This window comes from Pseudophryne corroboree, chromosome 4 (assembly GCF_028390025.1).
Source record: "Pseudophryne corroboree isolate aPseCor3 chromosome 4, aPseCor3.hap2, whole genome shotgun sequence".
Lineage (NCBI taxonomy): Eukaryota > Metazoa > Chordata > Amphibia > Anura > Myobatrachidae > Pseudophryne > Pseudophryne corroboree.
Genome location: NC_086447.1, coordinates 744,118,434 through 744,143,879, shown reverse-complemented (window position 1 = coordinate 744,143,879; position 25,446 = coordinate 744,118,434). Strand labels below are relative to the sequence as shown.

Below are 25,446 nucleotides of genomic sequence, written 5' to 3'. Positions count from 1 at the left end.
TGCACCACAGTGACGAACAAATTTCATATAGGTTCACACAATGTGGACCACATAACCAGGGGAATAAAGGAAATATTGAACTTTCAATTTCTGATTAATTAGTTTAACCCCTGTTTCAGATATTTAATTGGTAGAAATCTGAATATTACACTTCCTCTGGTTCAAGATCTGAAACAATATATGTGCTTCACTTACATATGCATTTTTTGCAGTAGAGGGTTAAGCACAAAAGTAGAAACAACTAATAGTGCAGTAATCTTTACAAGTCAAGCAGATTTAATACAGATTGCACCTACAAAACAGACAATTTAAAATGGCATGTAAAACATCCTTATTGACAAACCAGGAACACTTCATAAACAATATCTCACAGAATCCCACTGATGTTTAGCGTGGTCATCGACAGGTACAGTTCTGGAATCTGCAGTCACGCTCCATGATGATACTCAGTGCCGTTGGATGTCCAAAGCACCATCTAGCTTTTATCCCACCCAGTCAGAAGGCAGCTGTATAGATTTCTTTAATAAGGTAGTCTGTGAAGAAAAAGATACACTTATTAAAAAAGATACAAAAAAATTAAGGTTTAATTTGACTAAAAAGGAATTGGAGGCTATGAAATCATTAAAAGATTACGACAATTTAATTATCAAACCCGCTGATAAAGGGGGGGGGAGTGGTATTGATGGATAAGGATGCATATATGAAAGAGGTCTATAAGCAACTTAATGATGGAAAAACTTATCAGAAACGTAAAAGTGATCCTACTATAAGAATCTCTAAAGATCTTTTGTGTTTTACAAAAAAGCATTGAAAATCAGGTAATCACAATTTTTTTTTTATTTTTGAATATTGAACATCCTTCAATACCTACCATATATGTTTTACCCAAGATACACAAAGATCCATTACACCCCCCTGGATGCCCAATAATATCTGGCTGCAATAGTTTAACAAGTAATCTATCAGCGTTGATGGACTTTTATCTACAACCATTAGTACAGACTACTAAAGCCTACTTACTAAAGCCTACTTAAAAGATACAAGCAATGTTTTAAGAAAAATTGACACATGAATGGCAGGAAGATGACCTATTATGTAGTGCGGATGTAGGTACCCTCTACACTATTATTGAGATGGATAGTGGTCTTAAGGCAGTATCATACTTTTTAGAACAAAGTGTTTTGGATGACCAATTAAAATCTGTTATGTTTGACAGTATAAAGTTTATTTTAACCAACAATTATTTTTACTTTGATGGCTCATTTTATATAAAGCGGGTGGGCACTGCCATGGGCACCAGGTTTTCCCCCAGTTACGCAAATCTATTTGTGGCGTACTGGGAGGACCATCAGATCTGGCAAAATGATGGTCTGGTGGCAAGCCTGGTGTCCTGGCAGCACTTCATTGATGATATTTTATTTATATGACGTGATGAGACCTCTTTTTACGAATTTTGTGCTGACTTAAATTCTAATGATTTATCTATACATTTATATTTTACCCACAGTAAGAATGAAGTATCCTTTTTAGATTTAAATCTATATATTAAGCAGAGAAAGCTCAATACAAAGACATTCAGAAAACCCACTGACTCCAATGGTTTTATTGAGAGAACTAGTCCCCATCATTCAAATTGGTTAGATGGTATACCCTTTGGCCAGTTCTCTTGAATAAAAAGTAATTGTTCATAACCAATGATTTGTGAACAACTAGATTACCTCACTGATAGGTTCCGATCTAGAGGTTACAAACCTGACATTTTAGATAAAGCTAGGAATAGGGTTAATGCAATTAGGCGAGACGACCTGTATAAACAAAAGGAGAAAGTATCCGATAAAGGTAAAAACAGCAACTTTGAGTGAGCTTTTATTAGTCAATTTAATGCTTGCCATAAAGCAGTTGAAAGAGTGTTCAAAAACAACTGGAACCTCCTTAGACAAGATACGATATTAGGAGATAAAATTCCAGAACAACCAGTATTTAATTACAGAAGGGCACCTGCCCTAAAAGATAAGGTTGTCAAAAGTGCTCTAGATGGTGAACTTAGACAAAGTTTGCGGACTAAGGGATTCCACAAATGTGGTATGTGTCTTCCATGTAAAACAGTAAAATCAACCACCAGTAATTTGAAACATTTTGAGGCTAATAATAACAGTACCTAATCAGAGAATTTATAACATGCAACTCCAGAAATGTAATTTACGTTTTGAAGTGTACTTGTGGTCTCCTATATGTGAGGAAAACCTGAAGATGTCTGAAGGTTTGCCTTGCAGAACACGTTTATAATATCCGCAAAGGCCTGGAGACACATACAGTGTTGGCACATTTAAAAAGATACATAAATGTAAGGAGTGCTTTATTAAAAACGTCTGGGGAATACAGCAATTTCTGCCAGTGGCGAACCAGAGATATTGAAAAACATTTGTCACAGTACGAAATGTGGTGGATATTTGAATTGAGAACCTTAGTTCCCAATGGCTTCAATGGAGACTTTGAATTATAAGGTTTACTAAATTGATGCTTTTTATATCCACATAAACTGGGTATATGGCACTTGTGCACTTTAGTCATTTTTATGCATGCTTGTACCAGATGTATGTTTAGTTATAATCTTATCCTTGTTGTCTATTTATATTTTGTCCCTCTCTGTTTTTATTTTTTATGTTAAATATGGACTCTAATATTCACTTATGAGGACCTTACTTATCTTGGATCTATGTGAGGACTGTGCTGTATTGCTTTCCGGAACCGTTATATGAAGAAGATTTGGTAGGTGGAGGATTTATATGGACAGAGCAATGGAGTAACTTGACTTCCGGTTTCCCCGCCACTTGAAACACAAATGGAACGCAAGCGGCTTCCGGGTTCCGGCTGATCTGTGCATGCGCAGTCAGACATAAACTCTGTTTAGCGGCAATCCACACCAGCGTGTTTTCCTCTAGTGAGGCTTTATATGGAGACTTTTGTGCTTAGTCCTGCATGCTTCTGATGAAGGACCCTAGCGGTCTGAAACGCGTCACGCAGGACTTTATGTTGAATGAACTCCAGGCGGCAAATGGGCAATAAGTGATCCAACCAAGGGGCTGAATTTCCAGACTTCATCCCCTCTTCCCCATTCTGCTCCATCTGGCAAGGTGACGGAAATCTGTCGTCTTGCTGTTTGCCACTAATGGAGTGTATTACGCTGCTATATTGGTTTTATTTTGTAAATGCATTTGTGTAATAAAACGTGTTATGTTTTTAAGAAATACTGCACTATGGCCCTCATTCCGAGTCGTTCGCTCGGTATTTTTCATCGCATCGCAGTGAAATTCCGCATAGTGCGCATGCGCAATATTCGCACTGTGACTGCGCCAAGTATCTTTGCTATGAAGATAGTATTTTTACTCACGGCTTTTTCCTCGCTCCGGCGATCGTAATGTGATTGACAGGAAATGGGTGTTACTGGGCGGAAACACGGCGTTTTATGGGCGTGTGGCTGAAAACGCTACCGTTTCCGGAAAAAACGCAGGAGTGGCCGGAGAAACGGGGGAGTGTCTGGGCGAACGCTGGGAGTGTTTGTGACGTCAAACCAGGAACGTCAAGCACTGAACTGATCGCACAGGCAGAGTAAGTGTGGAGCTACTCTAAAACTGCTAAGTAGTTTGTGATCGCAATATTGCGAATACATCGGTCGCAATTTTAAGATGCTAAGATACACTCCCAGTAGGCGGCGGCTTAGCGTGTGTAACTCTGCTAAATTCGCCTTGCGACCGATCAACTCGGAATGAGGGCCTATATTCCTTCTTATACCTCCAAAATCCTATTTACACTGATGAGTGTTATTGGGAAAAAGAGGTTATTGTTTCCATAGATCCCTCCTTGATTACATAGAGGACACGGGAGGAAGGTACTAATCTGGATCGGTTTGCCTTGATGGATTGCTAATACCCACGTTTAATATTTCTCCAAATATTGTAAGTGCGAATCTACAGCCTTTTTTCAAGATCCAATAAGCAATACTACACTATATTTTGTCTTCTATTGTGTTCTCTCTAACCCATAAATACTAATCGAGTTTGTGGGACAGGGAAGCATTTGTTTTTTTCATAGACAAATATTCATTGGATGTTGGAGAGTAGCAAAAAATTGAGAACACCAATTGAACAAAGGACTATAAAGGGTGATTCCTTTCATTGTATAACTTTTGATCATGTGGGTTTATGGACGCTTGTTAACGCTGAGTGCGCTGTATCATTTTGTGCTTTTCTACTATCTATGCTATTTTTGAGTGGTTGTGGATATCCTCTCATGCACGGAGTGTAGCTGCACTTAACAAGTTTTTATTGCGCACATCTTAAAATTCTTTCTATATATTGTCCAAAGCGGGATGTCACGGAAACCACACTTTATGCATTCGGACCACACCGGGTCCTTCGTAAGAAGTGTGGTAAAAGCATCCCTTGATGGTTCTTATAAAGGCCTCTCTGATTAGTCTATTGAAGAGCACCAGGATTGGTACTCCACTTCCTGTACACAAAGCGGAGGTGACATCACCCGGAAGTCGGTGCTCACCCTAGCGCCGGCTTGCGTTCCACAGGTGCGTTCCATCTACTCAGTTCCGGTCACACGCTCATACTAGCTTCCATACTGTGTGCTTTGAAATACCGGATCAGACTCCTCACAGCATAGCTCTTTAAGCAAAGCATAAACAAGAGGATCTGTGTTTCATTACACCTGTTCAGTTCAGTGGACTGAACAGGTGTAATTAAACACAGCTCAGCTTGTTTATGCTCTGCTTAAAGAGAAGCTTATCAAACGCCGGACCCACCCACATAACCTTCAATGCCTTCCTATCTACTTACATCACCTTTGTACAATCCACACATAACCTCACATATTCTATCTTCACTTTCACATCCTCCTGACCATTGCTGGGTGACCATATCATACAGCCCGTTTACAATCTGGCTGGCCCATTATGCAATAGGTAGCACCTATCCTTGTGTATCAATGCCTATTTCCCTAAAGACTGTAAGCTTGCGAGCAGGGCCTTCCTACCTTTATGTCTGTCCCGTCATTACCCAGTTTAGTTCTATTACTGTTGTTCCAATTGTAAAGCGCAACGGAATATGCTGCACTATGGCCCTCATTCGAGTTGTTCGCTCGCTGCTAATTTTAGCAGAATTGCTAATATGCTAAAATCCGGCAGTTCTGCGCATGCGTATGCACAGAAGGGCGCACGCGCTAAGCAATTTTACACAAAACTATGCTATTTTACTCACGGGCGAACAAAGCTTTTCAATCGCTCTGCTGATCGTAGTGTGATTGACAGGAAGTGGGTGTTTCTGGGCGGAAACTGGCCGTTTTCAGGGAGTGTGCTAAAAACCGCAGGCGTGCCAGGTAAAAACGCAGGAGTGGCTGGCCGAACGCAGGGCGTGTTTGTGACGTCAAACCAGGAACTAAACGGACTGAGGTGATCGCAATCTAGGAGTAGGTCTGGAGCTACTCAGAAACTGCAAGGAAATTGCTTTCATTAGCAATTCTGCTAATCTTTCGTTAGCAATTGCTAATCTTTCGTTAGCAATTCTGCTATGCTAAGATACACTCCCAGAGGGCGTGGCTTTGTGTTTGCATTTCTGCTAAAAGTAGCTAGCGAGCGAACAACTCGGAATGAGGGCCTATGTAAGAAACTGTTGATAAATAAATAAAATAATAATAAGTATACTCCGAACAAATATTTTACCAAAATGTCCAGCATTATTTGTTCCTATGACATTGCTTTCTTTATATACATCATAATATAATGTTTGAATACTGTTACAAAATGTCCTTCTCATGCATATAACTATTTTACTTCTTAAATCAGACATTGTAATTGCTCTTGGTACATAAATCTATATACCTGACATTTTTTACTTTAGATGAAAAGTAACAGCTTTAAAACACATTACAAATAGATCAATAGTTAATTTAGTTTGAAGCAGAGCAACTTTATAGCACTACAATATATTGGTTTAGAAATTGGAATTTTATAAATTACTTCCATAAGCATACTGTAAGATGGTAAGTAGGAATTCCTCCATAAATAAATCCAAGTGATGAAATGTCACATGAGTTCTCCTGCATGCATATAATGCTGAGTAAAACTGAAGAATGGAAAAAGGGGACATAGTTAATTAGTTGGCAGTCAGAATGTCGACTCTGAGAATGCAGAGAACATAATTTTAATATAGAATGCTGACACAGTAGTAATGTGATTTAAAGCTTCGTCGGCTATTTAACAAGCGGATTGATGGGGGCAATGTGGTTTGCATAGAGAAATCAGAGAGACTGCCATCAGAAATTGTGGGGCCTAGGATTGACAAAATCAGCAGCCCCCTTGCTAGCCATGAGACAGTCAGAGCTCTCAGACTGGCAGCCAATCATCAGCCACCGATGCGTCCGCTCCTGACTGGCTGCCGGTCCACAAGCTCTTATTATCTTGCGGCTGGCACAAAATTCTAAATGCGGCCCGGCACCAAGTGGTAGGCGCCAGTGGCTGGACCCCTCTCTGTCGAGGTCCAGAACTCCAGTTCCAGCAGTTACCCCTGATGGTGGCCCTGGTGCCTTCTGCTTCAGTAAATAACACCGTCACTGACATTGTCAGCTATGGCAGCAAAGTGTTATTGGCACTCACTAAGTATCAAAAAGCTCACCAATAGAGAGGATGGCACTGTTTGTCTGGCTCTGGACTTCCTTACACGTGCATGGTCCACTCACAATGAGATCTCACAGTTATTTTATATCTGACGTAAGCACATCGGGGTGCCCAGGAACCATGACGTAATGTATTGGCACTAGGCTGATGCGCTGCTGGACTTAAGGTTACCACCAGAGAAGTACGGTTTCTCTCCCCCACCGAGGTGATAAATATATTAATACATTTAACCGCTATAGCTTCCTGCTTCGCTAAAAAATGGTGGAGCAGGAACTGTAATAGTACTCAGGAAAGCTTCATATTGATACATTTATACCGCTTTCACATCGCAAACCCTGCTTTTAAAACGGGTCTGAGCAGTTAAACCCCCTTCACATCGCATGTTGTAACCGGTATATTACCGTTTCATTACCGTTTTGGTACCTTTCACACTGAACCCGTTTCACCCATAGAAAACAGTGGTTGTCATTTTAAATGGACTTTTCTGGCCCACACATATTATTATTATTATCCTTTATTTATATGGCGCCACAAGGGTTCCGCAGCGCCCAATTACAGAGTACATAAACAAATAATCAAACATGAAAACAGCAACTTACAGTTGACGACAATATAGTACAAGTACAGGGTAAATAAACATAGCTACATCAGCAGATGACACTGGAATAAGTATCAGGTGGCAGAAGACTGCTGGATGTGGTGCAGCTGAAGATTATTAAAGTAAGAAATGTGACATGATGTGACATATGACGTTTTTACACAGTAAAGGAGGGGGTGGGGAGTGCTTTGATCAGTGCAGCAATCATGGCAGACAGAAGACATGTCTCCAGCGACTTTGTGATTGTTTCAGCTGTACTAATTATGGATTCTGCTTATGAGAGGATATTTGAGATTCTCACAATATATAGCTTGGTAATCTGCTGTTTTAGGAGGAGTAGGAGAAGACTGCAGTGTTTGTCAGAGTATGGGAGGAGTATGCGCAATGTCTTGCGAGAGAGAGCCCTTTTACGGCGACAATACCTACACAGGAGGATGTCTTTTATATCTGCTTCCATGAACACCATTCTAGGCTTAAATCTTCCGTCGACCATTAGAGCCAAGCAGGAGGCTTGCCATTGCTTTGTGGTGGTACGCCACTCCTGGTGAATATCGCACAATTTCTTGTCTATTTGGAGTCGGGATATCTACTGTTTGCAACACTGTTCATAAAGTGACCCGAGCTTTGGTGGACAATCTATACCATAGATTTACTTGTCTGCCACAAGGCCATTGTTTAGACGAGACCATTCAGGGGTTTGCTTCAAAAGGATATCCGCAATGTGCTGGCGCAATAGATGAAACCCACATCCCTATAATTTCTCCGGAGGACAATCCAGTGGATTACCATAACAGAAAAGGATGGCATTCAATTGTTTTGCAAGCTGTGGTCGATCATAAGTATTGGTAAGAATGTTCTGTCCATTGTGTGTTTTTTAATGAAGTCTATTTCTGCAACCTACTATAAAGAGTAAATATATATATATTTAGCTTCACATATGTTTTCATTGGATGGCACGTGTACTTGCAAATTCTGATCTATACCGTGTAGCAGAGGACAGGCAAGGTGGATGGCTTTTTCCAAGAGAGGTATGTAAAAATATATATTCATTACAATTTGGAATTGCAGTACCTGGTGTACATGTACTTTATTATAAATTGCCATAGCGTCAATATTCCATTCCAACATAAACTGCTCCAGGACTTTCCCCATGTATGACCGCCATCACCCGTGTTGAAGTAGTGATGAGAAGGGTGTTTATACACAGGTGACGGCAATCATACAGTAAGGAAAGCCCAGTAGCAGAGCATTTGGGCCCAAATGGGATGGGTCATTTTGAGTGGTATATATAAATGAGTAATGGTTAGATTATGGCTGTACAACGTCGCCTTTCGAGCTGGTTTGGTAATACATTTCTCAGTATGCTGTGGCCCAGATTTAGCATTGTCTAATAGCAGAAATGTAGTAGGGCATGGTGGGATGTGTAGTTCCAAGACAGTTGGACAGCAGAGGATGCAGTCCCATGAGCTATGTAATGTCATTCAACGACCATTGACCCTCATGCAGGAGTGTGATGATGTGCATATACCAATTCTTCTTTGCTAATGTAAATCTTTTTCTATTTTTATACTAGAAATCTACATTTGTGGACAGAGTGGAAATTCAAGTCCACATAATCGGTGATGCAGACTACCCCTTACGAAGATGGCTGATGAAGGGGTACACCCAACATGTTAGACTGACACCTAATCAAGTTGCCTTCACGCACACCCTGAGCTCTGCAAGAATGGTTGTGGAAGACGCATTTGGACACTTAAAGGGACGTTGGCGCTGCCTTATGAAGCGCAATGATGTGGACCTTGCAAACATGTCCAACATTGTTGCGACTTGCTGTATTCTTCACAACCTGTGCGAATTTCAGAAGGAGGAATTTCTGCCAGAGTGGGCCATTAAGGACTCAGCTGAGCACCCTGCACCTGAATCCAAAACCTATATGGGCGAACATTCGGGAAGTGCAGAACAGATGAGGTCTGCTATAATGGCCAACTTTCCCTCATTATTGGCGTAATTTTTTTCAGTTTGTTGTATATTCATGACATTTGTGTGTTCCGTTCAAATAAACCTGGTTAATGTTTATGTACTGTCCCAATTTGAAATTATACACGTGTACACAGGCTTAACAACCGGTCATAGACCTTATCATTTTTAATATTAGAAAAGCTTGTTATCCAAAACGTACGCATTAACGTTGTATGCAATATACTTGCATTATAAACCTTGAAATGTTAGAAACAATAAAAACAATAACCTCTCAAGGTAACATCCTGTAAACAGGAGAGTCAGGAGTTGTCTCCATTTCAGGAGGTGATTGTGTTTGTGGAGGATGGGCAGATTCAGGTGGGGTGTATTGAGGGTGGGGTTGTGGAGGATGGGTAAATTGAGGAGGGGTATAGTGAGGTAGGGTGTGTTGAGGTTGTGGTTGGTCGTAGTAGGAGGAAGGGCCATAATGTGGATAGTGTTGAAGGATGTTTGTAGGTGGTTGCTGAGGTGCCATCCATTTCTTCAAAGTCCAAGTTCTTCAGCCTCGTCTTTCAATCACAAACCACGTCTTCATTTCTTCAAAGTCCAAGTACTTCAGCCTCGTCTTTCAATCACAAACCACGTCTTCATTTCTTCAAAGTCCAAGTACTTCAGCCTCATCTTTTAATCATAAAACACAGTCTTCAGTTCTTCTTTACCGGAGTTCTTCAGCTTCACACTTCAAGTCATTTAACCATAGACTCTAATTCTTCCAGTTTCTTCAATTTCTCCAATATTCGTGTACAGCCTGATTTTCATTAAAACTACAGTTATTTTCCTATGAAGTTCTCCTTTTCTTTATGCCCTCCGGCCAACGTTAACACTTAGTTTGGCTTCCACCACATGAGGAGGAATTACATTCAGCCACCTTGTTTACTCTCCTCACAGGTAGCTGTCCCTTCAGCCAAAACTCGGTTGTCGGAACCCCAACTTACGCCGAGCGTAACAGTAAGCATTGGCCCAATGGATCCGGCAAGTGAGCAGGCTACCGGGGGCGATGCCTCTGTGGATATTCTGTCTCGTCTAAATAAACAGGAGGCCATGCAGGCACAAATTATACAGTTCATGCAGAATATGTCCACTCGTTTGGATTTTCTTCCCACAGCCGTTTCCACATCTCGGACTCCAGTTCCAGCTTCCAATCCGCCAGCACCTAATCCTCTAGTGTCGATTCTAGTTCCTCGTTTACAACTACCGCCACCCAGTAAATTTGACGGTAGTCCAAAGCAATGCTGAGGGTTCCTCAATCAATGTGAGATCCAGTTTGTGCTTCAGTCAGTTAACTTTCCGTCTGATCGGACCAAAATCGCATACATCATTTCACTTCTGATTGGACCAGCTCTAGATTGGGGTTTCACCCTTATGGGAGAGAACTGATCCCATACTCTCGTGATCCAGTTCCGTACTCTGTCTTCCGAAGTGGGCTGGAATGAAGAGGCTCTCATTGCCGCCTTTTGGAACGGTCTCTCCGACAAAATGAAAGATAAACTGGTCACTCAGGATGTGCCAGTTAAGCTCGATCAGCTTATTTCTTTATGTAACAAGATTGATCTAATATACAAGGAGTGCTGTCTTGAGAGAACAAGGTTCAAGCGACCCAAACCTCAGGCCTGTCCCACTCCTAGACCATCCTCACCGTCTACTGAAGAACCCATGCAGGTCAATCGCTCTCGTCTCACCAATGAGGAACGTCAAAGACGCAGACAGGGCAACCTCTGCATGTATTGTGGGGCGGCCGACCACTTTGTTAAGTCTTGTATTGAATGACTGGTGAACTCCCGCTCCTAGCTTGCGCAGGAGAGGTTAAGCTAGGAGTATTCCCTAACCAATTTACCAGGAAGGAATCACTGTTGGCTGTATGTCTGGAACTTCCCTCTACCTCCCTTCATGTTACAGCACTTTTGTATTCTGGAGCTGCAGAAAGTTTCATTACTTCTGCCTTAGTCTGACAGTCTGAAATACCAACCACTCGTTTGGAGCGAGCTATCTCTATCACCGCGGTTGACGGAAGTTATATCCCTGAAAGTTGGTATTCTCAATTCTGAAGTTATCTCTTTCCTGATAATTCCCAAAGCCTCTCAAAAAATAATCCTAGGATTACCGTGGTTGCAGGAGCACAACCCCCGCTTGGATTGGCAAACTATGGATGTACTCGCCTGGAGGGAGTTATGTTCTCAAAGCTGTTTATCCACCGTCAAGCCACTCTTTACCCTACACTCCACTGATCCCCCAGATGCCTATCAGCCCTTTCTGGACATGTTCAGTAAGCAAGGGGCGGATACCTTGCCTCCCCATCGAAGTTGGGACTGCCCTATCGTATTATTGCCTGGTAAAACACCTCCCAGAGGCCGAACGTACCCTTTATCTCTCCGGAAACCCAAGCAATGTCTGAGCACATACAGGAAAATTTGGCCAAAGGGTTCCTTCGCCCTTCCTCTTCTCCAGCCGGGACAGGGTTTTTCTTTGTTAAGAAGAAGTACGGGGGCCTACGGCCTTGCATCGACTATCGGGGCCTCAACGAAGTTACAGTTAAGAACAGATACCCCTTGCCCTTGATTCCCGAACTATTTGACAGAGTAAAGGTGGCTACCATTTTCACCAAATTGGACCTGCGGGTAGCTTATAACCTTATACGCATTCGCATAGGAGACGAGTGGAAGACTGCGTTCAGTACTCGCGACGGGCATTACGAATATCTGGTGATGCCCTTTGGCTTATGCAATGCTCCAGCAGTCATCCAGAATTATGTCAACGAACTAATCCGAGATCTCCTCTATAAGTGCCTGGTTGTGTATCTGGACAATATTCTAATATTTTCCAAAGATCTGAAAGTCCATCGTGAACAAGTCAAGGAAGTCTTGAGATGTCTAAGGGAAAATCGACTCTTTTGTAAACTAAAGAAGTGCACGTTTGAGGTTCCCTCCATCCCATTTTTAGGTTACATCATTTCCGGGAGGGAATTACAGATGGATCCTGCCAAAGTCCAAACAATCAGAGATTGGACCCTTCCTATCACCCTGAAGGGAATCCAGCGTTTTTAGGCTTCGCCAATTTCTATAGGAAGTTTATTAAAGATTATTCCTCCATCATAACCCCGATTACAGCACTAACAACACAGGGGCTAATTCTGCAGCTTGGCCACCTGAGGCACTAAAGCCTTTTCGTTTCTAAAAGAGGCCTTCATGTCTGCTCCTATCCTTCGGCAACCTGATCTCAGTCGTCCTTTTCAGTTGGAGGTGGATGCTTCTTCAGTAGGAGTGGGGGCCCATCTTATCCCAGTTCTTCGAGGATAAGAAAGCTCATCCTTTTGCTTATTTTTCCCGAAGATTCTCTCCGGCAGAACAAAACTACGCCATTGGAGAACAAGAATTGCTTGCCATAAAACTTGCTTTTGAAGAGTGGAGGTACTTGCTGGAAGGAGCTCACCACCCAATCTCAGTAACCACAGATCACAAAAATCTTTTATATCTTCAAACCGCCCGATGTTTAAATCCACGGCAAGCCAGGTGGGCACTGTTCTTCTCACGTTTTTCTTTCAAGCTCAGTTATCGTCCAGGGTCTCTTAATCGTAAAGCATATGCGCTCTCTCGTTCAATGAGTTCAGATGAGTCCACAGATCTTCCGGACAGACAATTCATCCTAGATCCTGCCTCCCTTGCTGCAACTCGTACTACTCCGCTTCCTCCACCAGGAAAAACCTTTGTTGCACCAGAACTTCAAAAAAGACTGCTCACGTGAGCTCATACCTCAACGTGTATGGGACACGCAGGTAGCCTCAAGACTCTTAAAGTTCATCCAACGCTCCTATTGGTGGCCTCATCTGAAGATGGATGTTTTGGAATTCATAGCTGCCTGCCCAAAGTGCGCCAAACATAAAAGTCCAAGAGGATCACCATCAGGTCTTCTTCATCCACTATCGGTTCCACAAAAACCCTGGACACACATCTCCATGGATTTTATAACTGACCTACCTGTCTCCAGAGGACTAAACACCATTTGGGTCATTGTGGACCGATTTTCCAAAATGGCGCACTTTGTCCCACTCACAGGTCTTCCAACCGCTCCACAACTATAAAAAATGTTGATATCAGACATCTTCCGGTTATATGGACTTCCACAAGAGATAGTTTCCAATCAAGGGCCTCAGTTTGTGGCTAAATTCTGGAGAGCACTGAGTTCAGCTCTTGGAATGGAATTAAGTTTCTCCTCTGCATACCATCCCCAAACGGATGGCCAGACTTAGAGACTTTCCTGTGACTCTTCATGTCTTCTTCTCAGGACGATTGGCTGGACTATCTTCCACTTGCTGAATTTTCTCACAATAATTTCTACCATTCCGCGACCCATTCCACACACTTTTATGTGAATTATGGACTTCATCCAGGTGTTCCTGCTTTCCAATCTCTTCCAGCTCTCGAAGTACCTGCTGCAGAGTTAGCCCTTCAGCAATTCACTAAGATGTGGAAACAAGTTCATGAGGCTCTGCTTAAAACGTCCAATTAAATACACATTTTTTGCAGATCGGAAACGGAAGGCTGTCCCTAGTCTCAAAGTGGGTGATGAAGTCTGGATTTCTACTCGAAACTTAAGGATCAAGGTCCCTTCCAAGAAATTTGCTCCCAGATTCATTGGACCATATCCTGTTGAAAAAGTATTGAATCCAGTAGCATACAAAGTGACATTGCCTCCGTACTTGAAAATCCCAAATGCATTTCACATCTCCTTACTGAAGCCTCTCATACTTAACCGTTTTCGGGCTGCACACCCTAGACCTCCCAAGGTGCAAGCTGCTCAGGGAGAAGAATTTGAAGTTCATAGGATCCTTGACTGTCGTAAAAGATATGGTCGTCTCCAATATCTTATTGATTGGAAGAGATATGGACTGGAGGAAAGGTCCTGGGTTTCTGAAGAGGATGTCCATGCTCCAAGATTAGTCCGGGCCTTTCATACCAAGAATCTGATGAAAGCACAAGGGTGTTCAGAGACCACCCTAAAAAGGGGGGGGGGGGGGTACTGTCAGGCTCCGGAGCCTTACCTCTGGCGGGTGCTCCCGTGGGTTACCGTCCCGCTGGTTGGCACGGCTGCGGCGGCAGGGAGCTGCTGGCGGCGGGTCATCCTGTATGGATGTGCGGCTGCCAAGGGCCGAGGGTCTGGAGAGCCGGGCGCTGCGGTGGGGATCGCTGCAGTAAGGTCCCCTGGTGGTGACACAGTATAGTGTGTCAGAGACAGAAGCTGTCTGCTAACAGCTAAGTTTGTTTCCTGTGCTGGGGGCAGCCATGTTGGAGACCAGAGTATTACTAATGAAGTTCCCAATCTGTGTCAAGCCAATCCTGCATGTTCTTCCCTTACAAAAGGGGGCTGGCTCAAAGGGAGAGTGCCAGTGCTTCAAGTTACCTCCTTGTGAAAGGTTCTCCAGCTCTGTGCTCCCATGTTACTTCTGGTTTCATCGGTTACCTAAACGCTGCTGCAGTCTTGCTGTCTAAGTCCATTGCCACTCGTGGAAGCGCTCACGGGGTCCCAGGTCGTAGAGGAGCTCCAGGTGCTAACGGCAGTTCCCGCAGCAGTCTTCATTTCTTCAAAGTCAAAGTTCTATAGCCTCATCTTTCAACCACAAACCACAGTCTTCATTTCTTCAAAGTCTAAGTTCTTCAGCCTCGTCTTTCAATCACAAACCAAAGTCTTCATTTCTTCAAAGTCCAAGTTCTTCAGCCTCGTCTTTCAATCACAAACCACAGTCTTCATTACTTCAAAGTCCAAGTTCTTCAGCCTCATCTTTCAATCACAAACCAGGTCTTCATTTCTTCAAAGTCCAAGTGCTTCAGCCTCATCTTTTAATCATAAAACACAGTCTTCAGTTCTTCTTTACCGGAGTTCTTCAGCTTCACACTTCAAGTCATTTAACCATAGACTCTAATTTTTCCAGTTTCTTCAATTTCTCCAATATTCGTGTACAGCCTGATTATTCATTAAAACTATAGTTATCTTCCTACGAAGTCCTCCTTTTCTTTACGTCCCCCGGCCAACGTTACCACTTAGTTTGACTTCCACCCCATGAGGATGAATTACATTCAGCCACCTTGTTTACTCTCCTCACAGGTAGCTGTCCCTTCAGCCAAAACTCGGTTGTCGGAACCCCAACTTACGCCAAGCGTGACACATAGAAGCAAATCTATGCTGTGTAGGATCTTGCAATTTGCTTGGCTCAAAATATTTATTTGTTATTAAAGTGACTCTATTAATTGATGTGCAGTCTCCTTCCGGGACCCCTTCTCTCTAGCATGTAGCAGCAGTGTCTGAGCACTAGGTGGTGTGCAGGTCTTTGGGAAAATTGTACCGCGGCCATTTCTCTGGTGATTTTCCTTACAGTGCATGCGCAAAATACTGGAAAAATGGCCACCGCACCATTTTCCCAGAGATCTGTGCACCACTCAGAGTCACTGTCACTGAAGCGGGACTCCAGAGAGGTAAGTATTGAAAATATGGGTGCAGGGTGTGCAATGTGGACCACTCTGGACCAAGGCGCACATGTGCACAGCACACACTGCAACCATTATAGATATGCCACTGTACTGAGGTTTGCAGTGATAAAAAAACAACTATTTGTATCCTAATCAAACAATAGTACACTGCATTGCAAGAGAAAGTAAGTCATTAATAAATAGCGATTTATGTATCTGATTCTAAGCTGATAGCAAATTATTCCCAAAATAGCAAATCATTCCTTGCTTTTCCCAAGGTGGCCAGCCAGTGGACACATACAGCTTCCTCTCCTCCCACTTCTCCCCTTCCCCAGTATACAGAAGGGGGCGGGCTGGTCCAGAACCACACCTCCTCCCCCCCATCCCCGGTAAACAGCAGCTGGCCAGCAAACCCTCGCCCTGGGTGTATACAGTGGCGGGCTGGCAAGCACCCCCCACTGGATGCTGCAAGCCATCTGCGCCCTCCTCCCTCCAACCACGGTACACAGCCAGCCGGGTACAAGCAAAAAGCCAGGGTTCATTGACCATTCATCATTAGAGGGTACGGTAAGATCACCTGAATTTAAGCAAAAACTCCGAAAACTTAAAGTTTTCATATTTTGCCTGTGGGAGCAAACTCCAACTTTTTGCTTTCTCATGGGCCCTGTTTTCATTTTCTCAACACTTTTCATCACTTATATTCTCCTATTTATTTTGGTTAAATGTCACCAGCCATCATCTTGTGTTACATGCAGTACAGGTTGGCACCTGGTTTGCATGAAACCAAACTTAGAACAAAGAAAAAAAGTGAAATAGAGATAAATAAACAGATCAATACATTTCAAAGCAATATTGATTTCTACAGTCTATTACTGTACTTATTTTTCAAATAAAATAATTCCTTTTGCAGCTTGTTGGACTGCTGAGAAGTCACACGCTGCTTTCACATATGTGAGATGATGTTTCATGTTAATTACTTCATAATAATCCTCCTGTGGATTATTTAATGGATACGCTGTAAAAGATACCAGCTTGTTTTATGCATATATTTTCATGTTGTGTCGCGAATATATCCTAGTAGAGAAAAAATGAATAAACAAAACTAAAGTCTTAATTTCAAACTGGTTTTTCAGGAAGGAAAAAGAGGGCATTTGCTAAGGGACCATAGGGGTCTGCAGCGGCAGCGATCGCAGTCTGAAGCCCTTTGTGGAGAACGCACGTGCAGCGGGCGCACCCTGGGAGCCCAGTGAGACGCTAAAGGCATCACAGGGCTGCGATCTCCTCTGCCTCATTGAAAGGCAGAGGTGGTCGCGAAGCGGGAGGGGGCGTGCCAACAGCATTAGAGCGTCGTTGGCGGGGCGTGGTCCGGACAATGCAGGCGTGTTTGGACCATTGCGGGGGCGAGCCGCGACTGTGTGACATCACACGAAGACGCTGCGACTGGGGACGTGGCGGGTAGCCGCCTGCCATCACAGCTATGCTGCGCAGGCAGATAGCTACTCGCCGGCTGCGAAAGCATCGCCGCTGTGCGATGCTTTTGCAACAATGCGGCGGGTGGGGGAAGGTACAGGGCCTGACATGCGGGGCGGACTAGCCCTGTGCTGGGCAACCCCCCACGTGCTAAATTTAGCACAGCTACGATCAGATCTGAATTATCCCCTAGGAACTAAGCTTTGGAGAGAGACAAAGTACATGGAGATAAAGCACTGTACCAACCAACCAGCTCCTGTTTTTCAAACACAGCCAGTAATATGGCCAGGGGTGTAGTAAGGGTGGCTCCGGTGGAGCACGTCTCCAGGTGCCGGTAAAGTTAGAGGACGCACCCACCCCATACAGGAAGAGAAGGAGGAGTAGAGCGGGCGCACACTGACTCGTACTCTAGGACTAGGTAGGGAACAGGGCAGACCGGTGGTGACAGCAGTAGATACTGAAAACCGGCACATGCTGGAGCTCTGCCCATCCTTTTTATATGGCTCACTGTGTGCTCGTGGCTGTGCAGCAGGGTTACTTCTGTCCTGCAGCACCACGCTCTGCCTCCACTGGTGCAGCACCTCTCTCTGTCTAGCACAGCTGCTGCAGTACCTCTTTCCACCTCAGTTGCTGCATAATCTATCTCTGCCCCAGCTTTTGCTTTCTCCTTCCTGGAAGCTGCAGCACATCTCTACTTCAGATGCTGCAGTACCTCTCTCTGCCCTAGCCGCTGCATTACCTCTTTCTGCCCCAGCTGCTGTAGCACCTCTTTCTACCCCAGCTTCTGCTGTAGCACCTCACTCTGCCTCTCAGGCAGCTGTAGCACCTCTCTCTGCCCCTCAAGCTGCTGAAGTGCAGCTATCTTTGCCCCTCAGGCAAATCTGGGACATTATTTTCATTGAGGCATAGTGGGATTATCAGGTTTGGGATGGCAGTTCTAGGGTATTATTTTCATTGAGGCATTCAGAGATTATCAGATCTGGGGAAGGGGTCAGTTTTTAGGCATTATTTTCCTTAAGGGAATGGGGGGTTGTGAGGTCAGGTCAGTAGGGTCATACACGGTGTTTTTAACTTATTTGAATTAAACAAGTAAATAGTTAATTACAGCTACTTCCATAGCGGCTCTACAGTGGGGTAACATGCATAAGCAGCTCTACTGTGGCATAATGTGTATAAGCGACTCTACTGTGTGGCGTAACTTGGGGTTGGGTTTGCGTGACTGGCGGTCAGGATCCTGGCTTATAGTTGCCCGGATGGGAAGGCAAGCGCAACGAAGCCCCTTGAGGGCTCACTGTGCTCATCATGCTGCGGGCTCGGTGGCGAGCTGCGCTGGCCACACGTTCTATTCCCACTCTATGGGTGTCGTGGACACACACGAGTGGGAACAGTCCCTGTTAGTCGGCATGCCGACTGACGGAATTGTGAGAGGGCAGGATCCCGGTGTCGGTATTGTGACTGGCAGTTTCCTGACCGCCGGTCACATAACTACATCCCGTATCTTGTATAAGCATATCTACTGTGTGGCGTAACTTGTATTAGTGGCTCTATTGTGGCCTAACGTGTATAAGAGACTCTACTGTGTAGTGTAACGTGTATAAGCAGCTCTACTGTATAGTGTAACTTGTATAAGTGGCTCTACTGTGGCATCATGTGTATAAGGGACTCTACTGTGTGGTGTAACGTGTATAAGTGGTTCTACTGTGTGGAGTAACGTGCATAAGCAGCTCTACTATGTGGCGTATCATATATAAGGGTTACTACTGTGTGGTGTAATGTGAATAATGGACACTACTGTGCAATGTAATGTGAACTGATACTATCATGTGGCCACACCCCTTCCCATGAAAACACGCACCTATATTTTAGTTGCGCGTCTTCGGCGCGCACTAATCATATTTTAAACATAAGAGCAACCAAAATAAACTTTCTCCCTGAGTTCCACGGGGTCTTGAACCGGCCCTGTCACCAATTTAGGATTTTTAAATATTTTTTATTTTCAAATGTAACATGCCACCACATGTTGTCCAGGCCCCTAATTCAGTACAGGGGAAGGGGGCGTCAAAACATAGCCTTGCTCCGGGCACCATGGCACCTAGCTACACCTCTGGATATGGCAGTTAGGAGCTGATTGGCTGGTACATTATCTCTGTCCACTTTATCTCTTTCCAAGGCTTAGCACTTAGAGGGTCATTCCAAGTTGATCGCACGTAGCAACTTTTTGCTGCCCATGCGATCAACTAGACGCTGCCTATTGGGAAGGATTTTTTTGCATAGCAAGGCTACAAACGCTTGTGCAGCCCTACTATGCAAAAAAAGTTTTGTGTAGAACTATAAAAGGGTAAGAGTTACTTACCATGTGCGATGAATCCAGAGTTGCAGGTCCCGGAATTGACGTCAGACATCCGCCCTCCAAACACCTGTACACGCCTGCGTTCGCCACACCACTACCAGAAAACGGTCAGTTGACGCCCCAGAACGCCTTCCTCCTGTCAATCTTCTTGCGATCGCGGCAGCGATCGCTTTCTTTGGTCTTCTTGTCGTTGCCCAGCGATGGCACTGATGTGCCTGTGCACTGCGGCCGCAACGCATGCGCAGAATCGACCTGTTCGCACCGCTGCAAAAAACACCAGTGTGCGAACGGGTCGGAATGACCCCTTTAGACCACTAAGTGAGCCAATGATTAGTTTACAATATAATAGAAAGCTTATAGCATAGCGCATGTTACAGTACACAGTAACATGGTAATAATTTGAATTGATTTGTCATTTAATAATAATAATAATATTAATAACAATAATAATAATTATTATTATTATTATAATAATTTTATTTATATAGCGCTCTTTCTCCAACAGGACTCATGGCATTTTGCAGACATCAAAAACAAAGCACATAATACAAAATATTTAAGTAATACAGCAATAGACTTATTCAGACCCGGACACAGCCGCGCGTCAGTACGCAGCGGCTGCATCCAGAGAGTCTGATCACACGAACCAGCCACAGTGCGTGACACTTAACCATGTGGCCGTAAGCTGATTGACGGTGCCGGCCGTCAGGAGGATGCCAACATGGCATTTTGCGGACGTGGTCCGGACAACGCAGGCAGGGATCCACCTCAAATCAATGCGTTCACAATTAAATTGCAAACGCATCATGGGGGAGCGTGACACACATGCCAGGCACCCTTGCTCTGTGCTGGGCGGCCTCCGCATGTGAGTAGATGGACTCAGATCTTGTTGCAGAAGCAATATCTACTTCCATCTCTGAAAAACCACCACAGTGCACTGTGCAGTGGGGCTAATTCAGGTTGGTTTGCAGTGTGCGATCCAACCAACCGGAATGTTTGTTTAAAAGATGCAGAAGCATGCACATTGCCCGTCCTGCGCATGCACCCACATTTTCTGTGGGGGTCCGCAGGAAATGCGATCGCATCTGCCTGTCAATCAGGCAGAGGCAGTCGCGAGGCGGGGGGGGGGAGAGGGCAACGCTCCGTTTCCAGGGGGGAGACGGAGCGTTGCGGGGGCTACCCAAATGGTGGGCGGTGCAGCACGAACAGAGGCGTATCGGAGGAGTGGTTGCAGCGGCTGCGTGACATCACATGCAGCCTCCGCAGCAGGTAAAATGGCGCCGGAACTCCTGTGGCCGCAGCTAAGCAATCACAATTTCTGCTTGTCGAAGGGGGGGGGGGGGGCGGCTTTGCTCAACGCTGCGCGGACCCCAGCTTGCGAGCAAAAGGATAGCAATTTCTGCTGATTAGCAGAATTTGCTATCCTTACTGAATTAACACCGGTAAGCATAATGCCGGATTGGTGTAGGTATTTTGGGTGATAACTTTCATGGGTTGTCTATTCCACCCTCACAAGGTACCAGGTGAGGCAGCCATCTTGAGTGCACTGTGTAGGATTGCCCTGGGTGTAATAGTCTACCTGTAGATGAAATGACTTAAAATGGGGTGATTGCAGCATCTTAACGCTCAGTGTAGGGTTCTAACAAAACCCACCAGGTCCACGTATTTTTCATCCCATCCACAAGCGTACCAGATGAGGCAGCTATGTTGGGCGCACTATGAAGGTTACACTGTGGGAGGTGAGCCATACAAGGGCCCCTTTGCACATATGGGAAAACTGACACGTGTTGTAGGATATACCCTGTATGGAAAGATCTACGTAAAATACATCCTGCCCATGGAGGTACAATCCGAGGGACAACCATCTGGGGTTCACAGCATAGGTTGCCGCTGGTAGGGTGTTCAAACACTGGAGGTACACATTACAGCAATAGCACAGAGTGGGACGGAAGTATGCTGCAAGTAAAAAAAACAAAACACATGGTAAGAACACATTTGCAGGTAACCTACGGAAAGGGAAAAAAATAGGATTTTAAGTACCTATCGGTAAATTCTTTTCTCGTAGTCCGTAGAGGATGCTGGGGTCCACATTAGTACCATGGGGTATAGAGGGGTCCCTTGGGAGCCATGGGCACTTTAAGAGTTTAATAGTGTGGGCTGGCTCCTCCCTCTATGCCCCTCCTACCAGACTAGAAACTGTGCCTGAGGATACGGAAATACTTCGAGAGAAGGAAAAACACAGATAGTGGTGAGATTCACAACAGCTCACACATAACAAAAGAAAAACAACCTAACCAGCTTGAAACAATTCAACAACGGCTGAACAACAGTACTTAACCAAGTAACAATGCAGTACTTAACCAAGTAACAACGCAGTACTTAACTAAGTAACAAATGCAGGAAAACAAAGCGCTGGGTGGGCGCCCAGCATCCCCTACGGACTACGATAAAAGGATTTACTGGAAGGTAATTAAAATCCTATTTTCTCTTATGTCCTAGAGGATGCTGGGGTCCACATTAGTTCCATGGGGATGTACCAAAGCTCCTAGTACGGGAGGGAAAGCGCAGAGGCTCCTGCAGAACCGAGTGACCAAACTTTAGGTCCTCAGAGGCCAAAGTATCGAACTTGTAAAACTTAGCAAACGTGTTCGATCCTGACCAAGTAGCCGCTCGGCAAAGTTGTAAAGCCGAGACACCCCTGACAGCCGCCCAGGAAGAACCCACTTTAAGTGAAGAGTGGGCCTTAACGGATTTTGGACACGGCAAGCCTGCCTTAGAATAAGCATGCTGGATAGTACACCTGATCCAGCGAGAAATCGTCTGCTTAGAAGCAGGCCACCCAACCTTGTTGGGATAATAAAGGACAAACAAAGTGTCCTACTTTCTGTGACGAGAAGTTCTCTTCACATAAATCTTCAAAGCCCTTACAACATCCAAGGATTTTGAAGTAATTGAAGAGCCAGTAGCCACTGGCACCACAATAGGTTGGTTGATATGAAAAGCCGACACAACCTTCGGAAGAAATTGCTGATGCGTCCTGAGCTCAGCTCTATCTTCATGGAAAATCAAGTAAGGGCTCTTGCAGGACAATGCCTTCAATTCCGACACACGTCTAGCAGATGCCAATGCCAATAGTGTGACCGCCTTCCAAGTAAGAAACTTGACATCAACCTCCTGGAAAGGTTCGAACCAATCCGACTGCAGGAACTGCAGCACCACATTAAGATCCCAAGGTGCCATAGGAGGCACAAAGGGATGCTGGATGTGCAGATCCCCTTTCAAGAAAGTCTGAACATCAGGGAGGACAGCCAATTGTTTCTGTAAGAAATTCGACAAGGCCGAAATCTGGACTTTTATGGAGCCCAAACGTAGGCCCACATCCACACCTGCTTGCAGAAAGAGGAGAAACCGCCCAGTTGAAACTCCACCGTAGGAAACTTCTTGGATTCACACCAAGACACATACTTTTTCCAAATTTGATGGTAGTGTTTAGACGTTACTCCTTTCCTAGCCTGTATCAGGGTAGGAATAACGTTTGTCAGAATGCCCTTCCGAGCTAAGATCTGGCGTTCAACCTCCATACCGTCAAACGTATCCGTGGTAAGTCTTGATAAGCGAACATCCCCTGTTGCAGAAGGTCCTCTCGAAGAGGAAAAGGCCTCGGATCTTTCAGTAGTAGCTCCAGAAGATCCGTATACCAAGCCCTTCTTGGCCAGTCCGGAGGAATGAGGATCGCCTGAACTCTTGTTATTTTGATTATTTTGAGAATCCTTGGGATGAGTGGAAATGGAGGGAACACAGACACTGACTTGAACAACCACGGAGTTACCAGGGCATCCACCGCCACTGTCTGTGGGTCCCTCGACCTGGAACAGTAACTCCGAAGCTTCTTGTTGAGGCTGGAGACCATCATGTCTATTTGAGGTACGCCCCAAAGACTTGTCAACTCTGCAAACACCTCTGGGTGGAGGCTCAACTCTCCTGGATGGAAATTGTGTCTGCTGAGGAAGTCCGCTTCCCAGTTGTCCACTCCCGGAATGAAGATTGCTGACAGCGCCACCACATGCTTTTCCGCCCAGAGGATGATTCTTGTTACCTCTAACATTGCAGCTCTGCTCTTCGTTCCGCCCTGTTGGTTTATGTAGGCCACTGTCGTTACATTGTCCGACTGAACCCGAATGGCCTGATCTTTCAGAAGATGTGCCGCCTGCAGAAGACCGTTCTACACAGCCCTTAGTTCCAGAATATTTATCGGAAGGATGGATTCCAGACTTGACCACCTTCCTTGGAAGTTTTTCCCCTTGGGTGACTGCTCCCCAACCTCTGAGACTTGCATCCGTGGTTAGGAGGATCCAATTCTGAATCCCGAACCTGCAGCCCTCTAATAGGTAAAAAGTTTGCAGCCACCAGAGGAGCGATATTCTGGCTTTCGGTGACAGACGTATCCTCTGGTGCATGTGAAGATGAGATCCGACAACTTGTCCAGGAGATCCAGTTGGAAAGACCGTGCATGAAATCTTCCATACTGTAGAGCCTCGTAGGAGGCAACCATCTTTCCCAGAAGGCGAATGCACTGATAAACCGATACCCGGGCAGGCTTCAGGACATCCCGGACCATTGTTTGTATCACCAACACTTTCTCCTCCGGTAGAAACACCCTCTGTACTTCCGTGTCGAGGATCATCCCCAGGAAAGACAGTCTCCTTGTCAGCTCCAAATGCGACTTTGGAAGATTCAGGATCCATCCATGATCCTGGAGTAGATGAGTTGAGAGAGCAATGCTCTGTAACAGCTTCTCCCTGGAAGACGCTTTTATCAGCAGATCATCCAGATAAGGAATTATGTTCACACCCTGCTTGCAGAGGAGTAGCATCATCTCCGCCATGACCTTTGTGAACACCTTCGGTGCCGTGGAGATGCCAAACGGCAGTGCCTGGAACTGATAGTGACAGTCCAGCAGTGCAAATCTGAGATAAGCCTGGTGAGGAGGCCAGATCGGAATGTGAAGGTACGTATCCTTGATATCCAGGGATACTAGAAATTCACCCTCCTCCAGACCTGAGATCACCGCTCTCAGAGAATCCATCTTGAATTTGAATTCCCTCAAATAAGAGTTCAACGACTTTAGATTCAATATTGGCATGACCGAACTATCTGGTTTCGGTACTACAAACAGGTTTGTTTGTTAAGTGAGGTGGAACTGTAACAATAACATTTGACTTTAGCAATTTTTGAATGACTTCCTGTAGGATAGCACTTTCTGTCTGGTAAGCCTGATTAGAAGAATTTGTGAGGTGGGAGTTCTTGAAACGCCAGTCTGTACCCCTGGGTAACAATATCTTGTACCCAGGGGTCTAGGCCTGATGACGCCCAGGCATGACTGAAATTTCTGAATCTTGCTCCCACCTGCCCGATCTCCAGGCTGGGAGGTCCACCGTCATGCCGAGGATTTTGAGGAAGCAGAACCAGGTATCTGTTCCTGTGAGCCTGTTGGTGCAGGTATTCTGGATTTCCCCCTACCTCCTCTAAAGAAAGTGGAAGGGGGTTTGGACTTTTTCATTTTCGCGGTCCTAAAGGACTGCATTGTAGACATATGATAAGATTTCCTAGTAGGTGGTGTAGCTGAGGGAAGGAATGTTGATTTACCCGCAGTTGCTGTGGATCTAACGCTTACCAAAACGCTTACCCAAACAGAGCCTGACCTGTGAAGGGTAGGTTCTCCACACTCTTCTTGGATTCCGCATCCGCAGACCATTGGCGCAGCCAGAGTCCCCTGCGTGCCGAGACAGCCATGGAAGAAGCACCCACATTGAGATGGCCAAGGTCCTTCATGGCCTCCACCATGAAATCTGCAGAGTCCTGTATGTGACGT

The 25,446-nt window shown here is 44.9% G+C and overlaps 1 long non-coding RNA gene across 1 annotated transcript in view; it reads right to left on the bottom strand.

The window, feature by feature from the left end:
• Nucleotides 1-258: 258 nt before the first annotated feature.
• The window catches only part of LOC134911737 (uncharacterized), a 62,031-nt gene continuing 36,843 nt past the window's right edge, over nt 259-25,446 (bottom strand). Inside the window, exons 2-3 of the long non-coding RNA XR_010176805.1 lie at nt 6,023-6,128; nt 259-533 (exon numbers count right to left, since the gene is read on the bottom strand). This is a non-coding gene — a long non-coding RNA (uncharacterized LOC134911737). The remainder of the gene's footprint in view (nt 534-6,022; nt 6,129-25,446) is intronic.